This window comes from Corylus avellana, chromosome 2 (genome assembly GCF_965113065.1).
Source record: "Corylus avellana chromosome 2, dhCorAvel1.hap1.2, whole genome shotgun sequence".
Lineage (NCBI taxonomy): Eukaryota > Viridiplantae > Streptophyta > Magnoliopsida > Fagales > Betulaceae > Corylus > Corylus avellana.
Window position 1 is genome coordinate 20,597,949 of NC_142491.1, and position 17,159 is coordinate 20,615,107.

At 32.9% G+C, this 17,159-nt stretch overlaps 1 pseudogene; it reads right to left on the bottom strand.

Moving 5' to 3' along the window:
• Positions 1–302: 302 nt before the first annotated feature.
• LOC148587459 (uncharacterized) lies at positions 303–3,076 on the bottom strand (annotated as a pseudogene).
• Between the last annotated feature and the right edge of the window lie 14,083 nt (positions 3,077–17,159).

A 17,159-nucleotide genomic window follows, 5' to 3' on the forward strand; every position in this document is an offset into this window, starting at 1 on the left:
TTTTTAATTTTTTCGGAACTATACCCAAATTTTGGATTACAATTAACCTGATATACAATTTATCCATCAATCATTGCAAATAATTCTAGCTATTTTTCTATCAATCTATACAAATAACATAAGTCATATCCATTAACATCAAGACACACAAAATAACATATATACCAAGTGCGAATAACCAACCACAAATAACATAATATACACCAATTTAACTATTTATGTTATCATCAAAAAAAACTATCATAAATACAATTACATCAACAAAGTAACTTTTATTCAAGTATGAATGGCGAACCAGACGTTCAATGCTGATTATTGACATTCATAGCATCCTCTCCATGATGTCCATCACCTGCAAATGATAAAAACAAACAATCACCAAACAATATTGATCACTATGTAAAGTAAAAGAAATAATGTCTAAATATTCACCCAATTCAGTTGTTGAGTCTAACACAGTAAATGATATAACAAAAATAGGTAAAACGATGATGAAGTTAATTAGCAAAAAATGCATATAAAAAAAATTGTTTAAAAATTTATTCCACAGAGCAATCAATGCTTTTGTTAAATTTATAGATATGAGCAGATGCGCATCATTTTTGCCATGGCAAATATGTGAGATATTAACATTTTATCTTGTTGAGGATATTAACACATAGGACTTTACATATATTCAAATCATGTTATATTAACTACTTAAAATTATGATATTCATCTAGTAAAGACTTGATCGTTTCATACCCTCACACAATCACATACACTAGATTGTTAATATTCTACAAGGACCATAGTGGTCCATCGATCTCATAATACCAATAAAACACTTCAAATGCAAAGCAAGTACATACCCACATCAACCACCAAACCAACCATGATATATAAATCAAATTCAACAGGATTTACATCATTAATTAAGAGAATGACTACAACATATCCAAACTCTAAATTTATAAGTTCACATATATATTGGTTTTAGAAGTTCACATATATATAGGTAAAGTTCTAAAAACACATTGACCATTAAAAAATGTCATTACCTAATCCAATATCGATCGACGATGGCACCACCTCAATGGGTGGGGAAGCTTTGTCTGGTGCGGAGCTAAACCGCATCAATTCCTCGATCTGGCGCAAACGGGCGTCAAACATTGCCTGACGTGGATTGTTCACAGCCACCAATGCATCTATCTCTTCCTTGTACTTCGCCCTCTCCGCCTCATGAGCTCTGTCAAGCGTTTCTTGTGATATCATGGAGTGGCTGGTGTTTTCTGACCGTGCTTGTGACGGTGTATAGTATAAGCGTATGGAACCCTGCACGGGCAGAATATTCGATCCAGCCTGCCGAACCCTACCGGCGTACTCAGGCTTATATCCAAGCGCCTGTGCATACGCGTCGTTTGGCACCCACTTGACCGTTCCCTCTGTGACGCTAGACGACACTGCAGGGTCGGTGGGTATAAGCTCCTTCATTCTTTCTGTATGTTACATTAATTATTGGGTCAGTGGGTCATACAACTGTTAATTGCAAATAATTTATCAAATATATAAACGGAACAACATATGAAATGTCAGTAGCCTACACATCTCTCTTCCACTATATCATTCGGATATGTACCGTCCGTCTTGGTGTGCGTGCGGATGTAACTCTGTGCACGAGTAGGATAAGTGCCCAAACGTATGGCCTGCCGAAAAAATAGGACATACAGATATTTTTAAATATATGAAATGCTTTGTTGTTTACATGGTAAATTACACACTTACCTCCTCATGTGTCGCCCTGGCATAGCTCTTCGATCCGGTGCAATGAGGCGTATTATTTAATGCTCGCAAGCTCTTCATTTTTGCCGCATAGTCTTACACAGTTACCATTATTGATATGTTAATAATCTAAGGAAATTTGGTTTTAGTACTATTTATTTGTGACACTACACAATAAAGAGGCAATTTGGTTTTACATGACACCCATACATGTTAATAAAACCAATTAATGACACTACACAAAATGAAGAGTTTAACTCATAACCTACCTTATTCTGACGAGTACACCATCTCTCCAATAAGATCTCCACGTCTTCGGCATTGTACTAAGAGAGTGTTTGTTCCCCCACTCTTGCCCGTACAGTAGCCGGAGTATCTTCCTCCGTAATGACACAAACTTTTTTAAGCTCATACCTCCAGGTCCGCAGCTTTGATCCCATATCCCGGAATGCTTCATTCTTTACGGCTTCCAAATTGAATTCGGGCGGGACGAAAAAGTATGCCTGCACATGTTCAAAATTGTTAAATTAAAAAAACCTAAAATATATGTGTGCAACTTAGAGCGTATATATACATATATACATTATGAGTGTTTTACATAATATGCAACACATACCATCAAGGCGTCCCAAATATCCTCCTTGATACGCTGCGGTACCTTCGTCCAATTGTCCGGTATTCGGACATAATTGGAGCTCCTTATTACGTCTCCAGCCATCCGTTTAAACCTCATATATGGAGCTAAAGCCGACGAGGCTGGCATGCTGCATTGTACTCCAGTATGATCCGTTTGCCGGCGGGGACTCCCGGCAACCTGTGCGAGTCAAGGACGGTAAACACCTCAATAATGGTGTTTCCATTTGAATCGGTACCTAACAGATTAAAAATTACCGATGTAAGTTATGTCGAATTCAATACTAATTACAACTAAATTAAGACATATATACACGATATTCGAACATATACACTTACTTATGGTCCGGATCTGCCGAGGGAGTAACTGGTCGTTGGGAGCAAGGTCGGTGGGCTGCGGGTCAGCCGTGTCCTGTGTCCCACCAATCATGTCTTCATCGGCCTGTGTCTCACTGTCTTCAGGACCTGCGTTGTATGTTTTTTAGAATATTTAGAATTCTATGAAGTTGTAGTTGTAGTTAAATAATATAATTGATATCGCACCAATATAGTTAGAAACTACAAAAAAACTTGCAATCTTTCCAAAAAAACTTTCGGCCGTACCTGCGCTATGGTGGCTGTCTAGCTGCTCCACATGTCCCTGAGTACTCTGTCCAAACTGGCTGGCTGGCAGATACTCCATCTAGGCCATGCCTGCCCAACCGTATGGATTATGGGTAGGGATCTCCTCTTCCATATCACCTGGAAGTACCGGTCAATATCCGTCCTGCATGACCATAAGCTGAGCAACGTCTTGTTGCTCGCTATCATCAAGATGGTCTGAGGGAGACTCATGCGACATAGACTGTCGCACTACAGACGAGCCCCTGCGTGATCTTGTCTTCCCCCTATGACTCATAGTAACCTGCGAAAAATACCACAAACTCAATTAATCACGTATACAATGTGTGAAATATTCACGTATACAAACTCAATTAGGTTAGTTATTTAATTAATATTCATATCCAATATTCATGGATATGAATTTGTTATATAAGGGGATAGTACCAAAGTGTGTATTCATTTGGAGTATCTTTAAGTTTGACAATGTTTGCACTTTTGCCAACTTTTTTGCCCTTCAAATCCATGAAATTCGAATTGAATCTTCGCTACCATGAGAATGTATAACTTACAAATTAATAAGAGATTTAATGTACGTTTATGATGTTGGAATATTAATCATTCATTTCAATATTAAGTTTAGGGTTAAATTTAAGTATTAATTAAACAAAGTCTGAAATTAAATCTCTATAATTATCACCACGTACTACACGTACTTAGAAGGTCAAATAATTAAAATTGAAATAATGTTGTATAAATTCTTTACTAATTAATAAGCCAACCTTTTTCAGCTAAACAAACAAAAAATAAAAAAATAAAACAAGAAGCCACATTTAAAAAACCTATTATATTCTGAAACAAAAACCTAGCTACCATGAGAAACATCATCTTGCATGCATGTGCATATACAACGAACGTACACATAATAGATATAAAAAAAAAAAAAAAAAAAAAAAAACAAACAAACAAACACCTCTATCAATTACATGCTCACAAATACTCAATCCAGTGTATTAACGAAACATCATATGGATTCATGACAAAATAAAACATAAATTTGATAAAACAACACAATATATATATATATATACCTGCAGGAGAGATGGAGTAGATTGACGGTTTCGTTTCGGCCGGAGACGGCAATGGCGAAGTGATGGAGCGGGCCGCCGGAGATGGGGAGTGAGCTCGAGAGGTAGAGAGCTAGAGTGTTAGCTGAGAGAGAGAGTTGAGAGAGAGAGAGCGCGCGCGGGAGATGAGGGCCGGAGGAGCTAGAGAAGAAAAGAAAGAAAAAATGGGGGAGGGAAGAACTTGCCTAGCGCGGGAGAGAGGAAGAGTAATTAATTAGGTTTAAAGGGGAGAAAACCAAAGAAGAAAGAAAGAAGGCGTGGGCGATGGGACAGCCAACAGGCGCTGACCTTCCCAAGGCCACGCCTTATGTGCCACTTGGCACGCCAGGAATTCCTGACGTGCCAAGCTGGCACGTCAGGAAATTCTGACGTGCCAAACATGGCATGTCAGAATCTCTTATCCGAATTTTTTTTTTTTGGGCAAATTCTTTTATTTAATTAATAAGGTGATGGTAAAAATTAAATTGAATAGACTACATAATATTACTGAAAATATGAATTCACTCAATAATTAAGATGTGGTTAAGCCCTTATTCAAACAAAAAAAAAAGTGATTAATTAACCCACCTTTTTAATTTGAGGAGTTCACTAATTAAGAATGCTATGACAGTTTACTAATTAAATTAATACCATTGTTATAAAATTAAAGAGTGTTCATCAATGCACTATATATAACTTCGACTATAAACTCCTTCCAAACTTGACATAGTAGACAACAGTTCATGAAATGATTAAGCAATTTCAATTTTCACCAGTCACGTAATTAAGTTTAAGAGTAGTTTAACCATCTTACCAAATTATGGCTGCCACTTCGAGTTAAGTAACTTATAGCAAAAGTTGTAATATTCTAAATATTTTTCAAAAATCAAAGAAGAAAAAAAGGGTTTGTAAATTATTAGTATTTACAAAAGATTTTGTGTTTTCATCCTTCAAGTTGCAATATCTCAAATTGGATGGGTCTTCGATCTTATGCATCTTTCGATCCTCCTATATATATATATTTGTTCTTTGTTGTACCAGATTTCAATTCAACTTATTTTGAGAAATAAGATGATGTGGCAATGAAAATTAACATTTGGATCAACAAGGGCTTGTAAAATTAAAATAAAATTAAGCATTATCATGTTATCCGAGTTGTATGACAATCGTATAATATATAGTATACTAAATATTGGTCCATTTGAGTTTCCCATTTTAAAATGTCATTTTTTACAAAAATAGTTAAACGACATGTTTAAATATAAAATATGTTTTCGAATGATTGGTTTTGTAATTTAATCAAATGTGTGTATATATATATAAATGACAGAGTTTTTCTTCAAATTGGATTAAAGCAAATTTTCCAAATCAAAGCTATAAAAATGACATGTGTACGTCAAACCTAAATTAAGGATATATAACATTATCCTCGTTCATTTGGAATCTCCTTAAAATAATAAAATTAAGTAACATTAGGCATATTAAAGTATATATATATATAAAATAAACGTTGTATAAACAAAAAAAAAAAAATTAATAATAATAATAATAAAAGGAATTTCTGACGTGCCAAAAATGGCACATCAGGAATTTCTTTTATATTTTTTATATTTTTGGCAAATTCAAATTAATAAGTAAGGTGATCGACGGTGAAAATTAAATTGAATAGAGTAAATAATTTAATGTGAACGAAAAATGTATCGACTCAATAAGTACGATGTGGTTAAATTAAACCACACTAATGATCACTAAATTGATAATAATTTAGTGACGTGCATGTGGTTCAAACTTAAAGGATATGTAACATTTTCCTCTTTCATTTGGAATCTCCTTAAAATAATAAAATTAAGTAACATTAGGCATATTGAAGTATATATATATATATATATATATATATATATATATATATATATATATATATATATGTTGTATAAACAAAAAAAAAAATAATAATAATAATAAAAGGAATTTCTGACGTGCCAATTTTGGCACGTCAATAATTTCAAATTCCTGACATGCCAAAAATGGCATGTCAGGAATTTCTTTTATATTTTTTATATTTTTGGCAAATTCAAATTAATAAGTAAGGTGATCGACGGTGAAAATTAAATTGAATAGAGTAAATAATTTAATGTGAACGAAAAATGCATCGACTCAATAAGTACGATGTGGTTAAATTAAACCACACTAATGATCACTAAATTGATAATAATTTAGTTACATGCATGCGGTTCAAACCTAAAGGATATGTAACATTTTCCTCTTTCATTTGGAATCTCCTTAAAATAATAAAATTAAGTAACATTAGGCATATTGAAGTATATATATATAATAAACGTTGTATAAACAAAAAATAAAATAAAATAATAATAATAATAATAAAAGGAATTTCTGACGTGCCAATTTTGGCACGTCAGTAATTTCAAATTCCTGACGTGCCAAAAATGGCACGTCAGGAATTTCTTTTATATTTTTTATATTTTTGGCAAATTCAAATTAATAAGTAAGGTGATCGGTGGTGAAACTTAAATTGAATAGAGTAAATAATTTAATGTGAACGAAAAATGCATCGACTCAATAAGTACGATGTGGTTAAATTAAACCACACTAATGATCACTAAATTGATAATAATTTAGTAACATGCATGCGGTTCAAACCTAAAGGATATGTAACATTTTCCTCGTTAATTTGGAATCTCCTTAAAATAATAAAATTAACATTATTCATATTGAAGTTTTGACATATATATATAGGAAAAATATATGAAGTTGTCATCGTTTCCGTTGTATATATAACTGTTTGTTGTACACTAAAACAACTTTATAAAATGGTCCGATTGAATGACAAGATCAAAATGAAGATGATCAAGACAAGGAAGAAAGAATTCATGAATTAAGAAGAAAACCTAGCTATTTGGATGCAACGACAAGTTCATTTCATGTTTGTTTGTTTTATCTCCAATTAAATAGTGTTTTTCCGTGAAAAAAAAAAGACATAGAGATAATTAGATTTTAATTTCTATACTAAGCGAATGAAGAATAATAAATCAAAGGCAAGAGCAGCATTAATATTTAGAGGTATGATACAAGCACAACTTAAACCCAACTTTGGCCCAACTTCTAGACTAAATTGTGCCTTTATCATTTTCCTAATATTTTTATTTAATTAATAAAGATCTGGAAAGATTTTGAGTCTCATTTTCATTTAAAATCCTTCCTAATAAAAAACAAAAGTTAGATTAAATATATAAAATATATTATAAACATGATATTAAACCGAAAAAAAAAAAAAAAGATTATAAGAAATTCTGACGTGCCATATTTGGCATGTCAGAAAGTACTGACGTGTCAAAGAGACACGTCAATAATTTTCTGACGTATCACTTTGACACGTCAGAAATTTCTGACGTGCCACTTTGACACATCAGAAATTTCTGACGTGTCAAAGTTTGACAAGTCAAAAAATTATAAAATTTAAAGTTATTTAAATAAATTGTTTAAAAATTAAATTGAAGTAAAATTTACTGACATGTCAAAAGTTGACACGTCAGAAAATTCTGACGTGTTATATTTAACACGTCAGTAAATCCTGACGTGTTAATTTTGACATGTCAGTAAAAAATTTGTTGACATGCCAATTTTATCACGTCAGCATTTACTGACGTGGCAAAAAATAGACACTGTTTGCCACGTCAGAAAATGACCGATTTTTTGTAGTGACACTGCAACAGATTCTCTATTCTACTATCTATTTTCTTTAAATATTATTTTGTATGGGAAAGAGTGTGAAAGAAAGAGGAGGAGGAGGAGAGAGAGAGAGAGAGAGAGTAAAAGGAAGAAAGGGAAACAAAAATAATAATAAACAAAGTTTATAGTGTAACTAGTAAATAGGCTAATCAACCTATTTACTATTCATACTAAAAGAAAAAAACTGTAAAATAGCTATTCTGTTGAAGAGAAAAAAATGCTAATAATAGTCGAATCTGACTATTATGAAGGATTTTCCTATTCTCTTATAGATGCTAAACAACCAGAGCTTGGTTAGTTATGCCTCTCTAACCAAACTCCCAACCAAATCTGCAAAGAATTCTTTGGCTCATACTACTCTATGGTTTTAGCATATAGCGAGGAGATTTATTTACTCATTGACAAAAAAAAAAAAATGGTGTACCTATTCCAAGTAGGACCCTTCTTGTGGGCCACATATTGGTTCTTGTGGGGCCTACTGATGAATCCAAGCCTCTCCCTAATTTAAATTAATGATTAAGGTGTTAGATTTGCTTAGAAGGCCGCCACCACCAAAAGGACCTAAAATACGAAAATGCCCGACGACCAGCTCAACAGTCGATGCTAATTCACTTTTAGAGAGCATCTATAACACCGACAGGACGCGCCACAGTCGATCTCTTCCCATGCTAGGTTAGGTAATAGATTTCAACACCAGAAACCATCTCAGTATTCGCAGAAGGGAATACCCACCCCTTGGCTGCATGACCATAACAATCCTCGATTGCCTCAACAAAATGCCATGTAGCTAGAGGTTTCTATAGCCACCCTAGCCTCTAGGCCAAAGATGGAAAGAACGCCATGTTAGAGAATATTAGGGAATTTTATTATACTCATTCCAATTACCAGACTCATAAGAGCCCGGTATTGTTATTTATTGTCACTAAATAACCCGTGTCAGGATTGCCAATCAAATCTCCTAATATTCTCTAACACGCCAACCTATAAATATAAGGGAAGACCCTTCCACCAAGTACACAATCTCTCTCTTATACCTACACTCTACTAGTATATTTTTCCTTTCTCCTGTTGGAAATAATTTTGGATGGTGCACAAATTCTCATTGATATAAAATCATTACAATCTAAAAATTAACAATAAAATAAATAAAATACAAGAGATGAATGTAAAATATGGAAAGATCTCACAATGTTATAGAATCACGCAAGAGCATTGTCCTTAAAGGTTGATTCGTGCCTCCCGGAGTGTATAACTCGGTGCGATCGGATCCTTTGACACGCAACCTCCCAGGATTAGACTATAGTGTCTACCTTCGTTAAGGACGCACTTCCAAGAACGAAGACTAATAGAACAACCCAAATCTTTTCTTGTAGAACAACAATTCCATAATTGAAAAACATGGAAAATAACATATATATATATATATATATATATATATATATATATATATATATATATATATATCTCAAGTACTCTTTTTGAGTCTCACATAAAACTGGAAAGTTGGCTTAATATATATATATATATATATATATATATATATATATATCAAGTTCTATATATAAGCTAAGTGAACTTCATTTCCTTCTTTTTAACGTAAGACTGCCATTATTGCCATAAGTTATTTTTCTAAGAAAATCTTTATGACCAATGGTCAAAACGTTTTGCAATTCTCTCTTTAAAGCAACAATCAAAACGTTAGAAAATTAATATGCAAGGATCAAACGGTCAAACAAAAATCAATGAAAACATCATTCCAAGCGGTTAAAACAAATCTAAGATTTGTAAAAGACCCAACGGTCAAAACCGCAAAAACCCATTAAAATAGAATTTGTTTTCCTTCATTAAAACTCATGAAAAGTTTTAATATCAAACGGTAATAACAAATATTAAGTAATGATAAACCATAACTGAATAACAAAGATTGTTTGTAACATCACAACATCTCCTACACATTATGACTTAATTATCGGAGGTGGTTCTGCAGGACCTTCAATGGACCTCTCCTACTATTTTCTTCGCCTGCAAACTCCCCTTGGTGCTTGGAAATATTAGAATTTAAAAACTTTAAAAAAAAAATAAAATGAAAACCATGTCGCATATGATGATAGGCTAAGCACTATAGAACCCAATGATCAGTTGCGAATAACATTGGAAGTCAAAATGTAGCTTAAGAACGTATAAAATTTTTAGGGCCAAAACGCTTAGTTCGGACCAATAAATACTCTCATTCAAACAAGGCATGCGAAAGTGGTTTTAAAACAAATATGCATGAATCACATTCGGATGGGTGAGTTGATTCGACCGAACGAGCGTGCACCACATCAACGACCAGGATTCACTCACATGCAAATTTAATCGACGGGATGGATATTGTAATGCGACCTGACAGAGGCACAACGTCTAGACGAGATAAGGTCTTTGGCTAAATGACGAAGGATCTCCGCATGTCAAAATACGTTGTAATGACATGGTTGACGAGATTGACATTTATGGGTTTTGACCCAAGCTCATCTCAACCATGAAGAAATTCATAATACTATGAAAAATTAAATGTAAAAGCGGAATAAAGAGAAAAACTGAGACGATATTTATGGATGGGTTTGTGTTAGACACCAATTTCTTGGTAATCAATTACAATGCAAATATCAAAATCAATTACCTACAATTAGATTTTAATACAATCAAATATGATCATATATTCTAACAAATTTTCACAACTTTATAAAATAGTAAAATTTGAGAGTATTTTAATTTATATATCTTTGTTTGTGAACATGTAATTAAACATCATATGACTTCTAGATTTCACTATATATTGGAGACAAATTTGCTTTAACCATACGTACATATATACCAATTGAACATGGTAGAAGCTAGTTAACAGAAGTGCAAACTTCTGCGCCCATCATGTGGCATATAGGGCCGCGGCAAGAGTTATCTCGGGCTGCATTCCCCCCTTATTTTCCCATCCTCTCTCTATTCCCATTTGTAGTGGAAAAAATCCACCCCCTTCTTTCCCCTCCTTATGAGGGTTTTGTTCTGTTGGTTTTTTTCTATAAAGTGGTTTGTTACCAAAAAAAAAAAAAAAAAAAAAACATGGTAGAAGCTAGCAAATATCGTTTTAAAGAAAGCAATATCCTATAATTGCCTTGGAACATTTTGACATCATCTTGAGAGATAGAAACTTTGCACCAGCATGCATAACTTAATTACAAAATTGTCTCTTTTCACGAAATCTTATAGAACTAATTAAAATGATACACACACATATATATATATATATATATTAGTTCTGGTCAAAAAGCTAGCCATACATATTTTAATTGTCAATTTTCACACAACCTTTGATGTTCCTATCAACAGTATAAAAAATGGTTTGATAAAGGAAGTAGGTACGTACCTTTGCTTTTTTTTTTTTTTTTTTTTGACATGTCCACACAAGAGGGGGGAGGGAGATTCGAACTAGTGACATCCACTTCATTAAGTGTGGTCCCAGCCGATTGAACTACCTCTTGTAGACGTACCTTTGCTTTTTTGGTGTGAAAGGAGGTAAAATGGCCGTCTCTTGGAGCGAGGTTTGCCAAAGTTTCCACATTTATGATTCTTCCACAAGTTACCACTATTTTGATATAACATATTTAAACTTTAAAATTGATCAATAGTTTCCTAATAGTAGTAATTAAAATTAATATATATATATATATATATATATCTCAAAGGCCCTACAGATTCTCTTAATGCTTATTCCCCAACATCTTTCCTAATCCAAGATTTTACTTGCCTTTAAAAGTATCAATTTAGAACAAGAAGAATCTTGAAGTGATCAAATTCTTTCAATTGGTTTATCGATGGAAAGAATACAATTCTAGCTTGGTTGACAAGATAAGGAATATTAATCTTTTCCTAAATATATATAAATTATTCAGCAGAATCTTAATTGGATAGATCCAACCTAAAACTTAATAAATAGATTTCCAAACTCCGGTAATTAATTTCCAAATCTTTCTCAAAAAAAATAAAAAATAACAAACAAACAATGGGGATACCTAGACTGGCCGGGTCTGGTCGTTTGAGGAACATATTTTCCACGACATTAATTTAGAAATTAGAGCTCAACTTTTACATATATATTGTCTTGCCGTTATCATTGAAGATGGAAGTCTTAGATCACATAAAAAGTTATATATATTTATATATATATATACAATTAATACTTTAATAAACAATGTCAGATTCCATTGCCGGCCATGGAGTTTAAAAACCATTTCTGACTAATCAAGATTAGCTGTCTAGCTATAGTAAATAAAGTCATTATTGGCATAATATTTATATATATAATCAATAAAGTAGAGCGAGGAATATTATATGTAGTGGGAGATTCGATCTCTAATCAAACGGATGGAAAGAAGTGAAATGGATTTGAATCACTTAAACGAATCTTTGAGTTCCATGAAGATGTCACTTCAGATCAGAATCTATATTAATATTTTTGAAGCTGAAAATGATGTGATTACCCATGAAAATAAGAGGGTTTATTGAGCAGCTGAACATCTCCAGCTAGCTTTTGTCAAAATCAATATGCTGTACGGAGTCCCAGGCCGTTTTGGGTAAGAAACAAATTAATATTCTTTTTGTTAATCTACCATGTAAGCAAATATGGAATGAGTAAATTAAATCTAATATTGTTTTGAGTATATGTAAGCAAAGATGTTAGTCATATATATCCCTCTGTTAATTCAGGTAAAATCTATAAGGCTTCGTTTGGCAAAGGCCACGAAGGCCTGATAATTAATACTCCACTTTTTTTTCTTTTTCTTTTTTTCACGTCAATAAATTTGTACTAAGTTTCAAGCCACTAAAACCCTAAAAGCCTCTCCCGAACGGAGCCTAAGGGTCTCACATTTATGGTTTAATTCTTGATGTATTTAAATAAGATAAATGTTTGTTTTCATTTTCTTACGCATTTCTTGACAATCTCCATATAAGAGATGTATGTGCAAACCCATCATTGAATGTGTAAGACCCGGCCCACATATAGGCCCCATAGATTTAATGGTGGATTTGCGAACGCTGTTTCATAGATCTTTTGATTGAGCGCATCCAGAGATGAACATGTTTGAAAGCGGGTCGGTGTACTCAATTTAAACATCTAGAGAAGGAAGATTGCACAAGACTCATATTCATATGAAGAAGCGTCGGACGAACTGTTTGGGATTGCCTCAAGAGAGGAATTCCTGGGCTTAGGCTTGTAGCTAGGCGCATCTTTGAAATACATGCCACTCAGTGAGAAATGCAATTTTTTCTTCTCTTGTCCATTTCCTGTCCAACTCGATCCATCTTTTTTTTTTTTTTTTTTTTTTTCAAATTTACCATTGAATCTATAGGGACTACATGTGGATTCTACAGATCCAATAGTAAATTTAAAAAAGAGTTGGAAGATGAACAAGAGTTGGAGAAATATATAGCATGTCTCCAATTAAATACATCACAATCCTATCAAAATATATAGCATGTCTCCAATTAAATACATCACAATCCTATCAAAATATATAAAAATTGGTGATACCCTATACTTAAATGTGTAAAAATATGTGACATCATATAATAGTTCATCCCCTATTAAAGTATATATATGCTCATTTTCTAAGTTTGAAAATGAATGTTTACTGGGGCTAGCTTAACAATCATCTCTAAATAATTTCTTATTGGAATTAATTACATCACCCTTGTACATTTTCTTTCCAATATATACATTATGTATAATTTGCTACCTAATAATTGACCCCCTATTTCGGGGTTAAATGTTTCCTTAATTACAACCTCATTTCTCCAAAAAGCTTCCAACGTACATATTGGTATCCAGCTACAGCTAAACTTAATTTGCAAGAAAGAAGAACCAAATCCTCGAAAAAATTGAAAAAAAAAAAAAAAAAAAAAGACAATAATTCCTCCCCCAGCACAGGGGTCCCATTTGTCATTGAGTAGCAAATTCATCGTATCTGACTAGGTACCAACGTCATGGGTGAAAGCAAATTGGTTCATAATCAAATATGGAGGATGCAAGTGGGTGGGTCAGCCTCAACAGATTCATCATTGAACCATATAATATAGATGATAATTTAGGGTTTTAATTACAAGCATTTTTGTGTGGAAACACGTAAGTGATCAATCTCTAATTAATTTAATTTAATTTAACATCCCAGTGGTAATAATTAATTAAAATTCGATTTGTGTGGTTATATTTCTGATAACAATTCGCCGCTTATATCACATCGACTGACATTAATTGTGCAAGAAAGTGGGGGAAGAACACAGAAACAATTCCAGTGAGTTTCATGAATGGGGGATTTAAATATCCTTATTTGGTCTTCCCTTGCCCATATAAATATTACATGTCATTCTCAATGACTAATCAATTTTGTTATAATAATCCCACATCGCTTTCAAACTGCATTATCTTGATAGTGTCATATAGACTACTAAAGATGAAAGATTGTGACACAACTCACATTATATTTCACTGATTATAATTGACATAATCTTTGGTGATCAAAGAAACTGGATAGTTGGTTCAAAGTTGATATTAATTTGCGGGTCGTCTTGATTTTCCTTTGTCTATGCTTAATATACAATTGATATGGGACATTTGCAGAAACTACAAGGAAGGTTGTGCGTGAGGAAATTTGTAGGTTTGATCAAGATTTGAAGACCATAATAATTACTTCTGCCGGCCCAAGTTAATTTTTTTTTTGATATTCCTTGTAGTAAGTACTGTAACTGATGGGAAGAATTAACTGTTGGTTGATAATTAAACAGTGTTTTTCTTAACGTTTATAATTATTACAGATCAAGAAGTTATTAATGTTCCTAATTGTCATTGTTTTGTATCTACATGTGATGTTTTTGTGTGTTACTTGCTAAGCAACATGTGTAAATCCTTCAGCAGCCTGCCGGTTTTGCTCAATCCTGTTAATTAGGGCACCAGACATGCATGCATGAAAACATGAAAATTTCTCTCTCTCTCTCTCTCTCTCTCCCTCTCTCCAGCCGGTTTTGCTCAAGCAATTGGGGCACAAGACATGCAAACCTCTATTTCTCTCTCTCTCCAGAGAGGAATCTGAAAGTCAGGAGGCCTGAAGATTCCCAGTTTGGACTATTCAGAAAAAGAAAAAGGAAGTGATTGGACGAAAGAAAAGAATATAGGGGAAGTGCAAAATCTACAGTGACCACTTTTATATATTGGTCACAAATAATTAATTAATTAATTATTTTTATATTTTCACTTAATTAATCTAATTAGGCGCTGATGATCAATTCCCTACCATATATCCTCTTTCACAAGATATATATATATCTCAAGTTGATCACGCCCTGGCATCCTCTTTCACAAGATATATATATATATTAATAAATATTTAATACATATATAGTTTAAAATCTTAAGTTGATAATGAACCGTGTATACTAATTATTTGTCTATATAAATACGCAGAAGCAATATGTATATATTTATATGTGTGCGTGTGTTTGATAGGCATGTTGGGGACTTTAGGATGTACGTATACCACCTTTTTGATAGTTAATAACCCAAAAAGAATTTTCTTATAAATATCGTAAATTATTATTATCTAAGTTAGAATAATATTAGGTAGCCAAGTTGGTTTATCAAAAATCTAAAGTATTAGTAATAAGATATATATTATCCATTTCCAGAATCTAATTTAGTTTAACCAACCAATTGAAAACTTCGACTTGCATGCTTTCTTTTAAAAATGAAAATTGTTAACCAAATGCTTAAACCAAGAGCCATAAGGCAAATAAATTGAGAGTTTTGAGCTCTTTAATTGTTAAATTGACACACACACACACAACGCAATAAAGAGATTAATATACGGTAGAACAATTATCTACTGTATATATGATATATATCAGATATGTTTTGAATAAATCTATTTTTCACACTTATTTTATATATATAACGTCCACTTCACACCGGCTAGTTTGGCGTGCAATGGCCCATGCACCCTAATGACACATCTAAACCAAACTTTCTAGGAGATCGCCTATCCTGGTACTACCTCAAATAAACACACTTAACTACGGAGTTCCAAAAGGTTTATGGTCATTACAGCTTTAAAGCATGTTGTTGTTAAGAATGGTGTAAGCATACATATAAGCACATCTCTAGGCGATATGGCTAGCCACATGGCATGGGTTGAATGGTTTCAACCTTCAATTCATTCAACTCATGTCATGTGATCAATGGTGTGATATAAATGTGATAAAATAGGTGTGAAGTGTAACATTATTCTTCTATTTTTTAAGATATTTTATTAGTCCACATGCTCTATGCCATAAGCTGGAGAAACTAGCTAGTTAATGATTTGTTTGGGTTTACAATTTCAAAACGGGCAATTTAAAAATAGAGATTTGAAAACGGTATTTGTCAAAACGCAACTAGGCATTAGCTAGCTAAAATTGCAGTTTGACTTTTAAAATTGTGCATTTTTTTCAAAACACACCTCATTGAAAAGGCAGATTTTTCTACGCTTTCAAATCATAATTTTTTTATAAAACACACTCCCAAATAACATAATTTTTGCAATTTTGTATAAAATCTTACTTTTGATTTCTAAAATCGCAGTGCCAAATGCAATGGAAGTGTCAAAAATGAAGGTCATGTAAGGTAGAGAAGTACATTTTTGGTACTACAAACAATGGACCACACTTATATTATATGGATCACAAATAATCAAATTAAAATTCTAGGCGTAACGTTGGTGTTCATGTAAAAGTTATTCCAAGTTATGTTAGGTACATTGAAAGTGACCATTGAGAGACACATATAATACAAAATCATATACTCACCATAACCATGGCACTGCAAAGGTCATTCCAACTTGTGATAGATTAATGAAAGTCATTTTTATGAAATTTAAAAATATTGCTCTCATTTCCCATTATTTAAGTTTTATCGTTGAAAGTTTCTCATTATATTAATGGAAACCTGGAGATTCTCAATCCATATTTTCTACGATGAAGTTGAGAAGTTATAAGAGCTAAAAAATGTGGTCATTTTCATTCATTGTCACACACATACCAAAGCATTCCTATGACAGCAATGCTAAACAGGAAAGCAACCGGGTTTCATTCAATAAAAACCATGGGCATGTTGGTTCCCTGGAACGAGATTAAAAGATAAGAGTTGAAAAAAAACTGATTAAATATTTTAAAGAATACTAGAAACGAAATAAATAAACGTACAACTCAACAAAATTAATCACAATTATGTATTTCATACAAGATTAA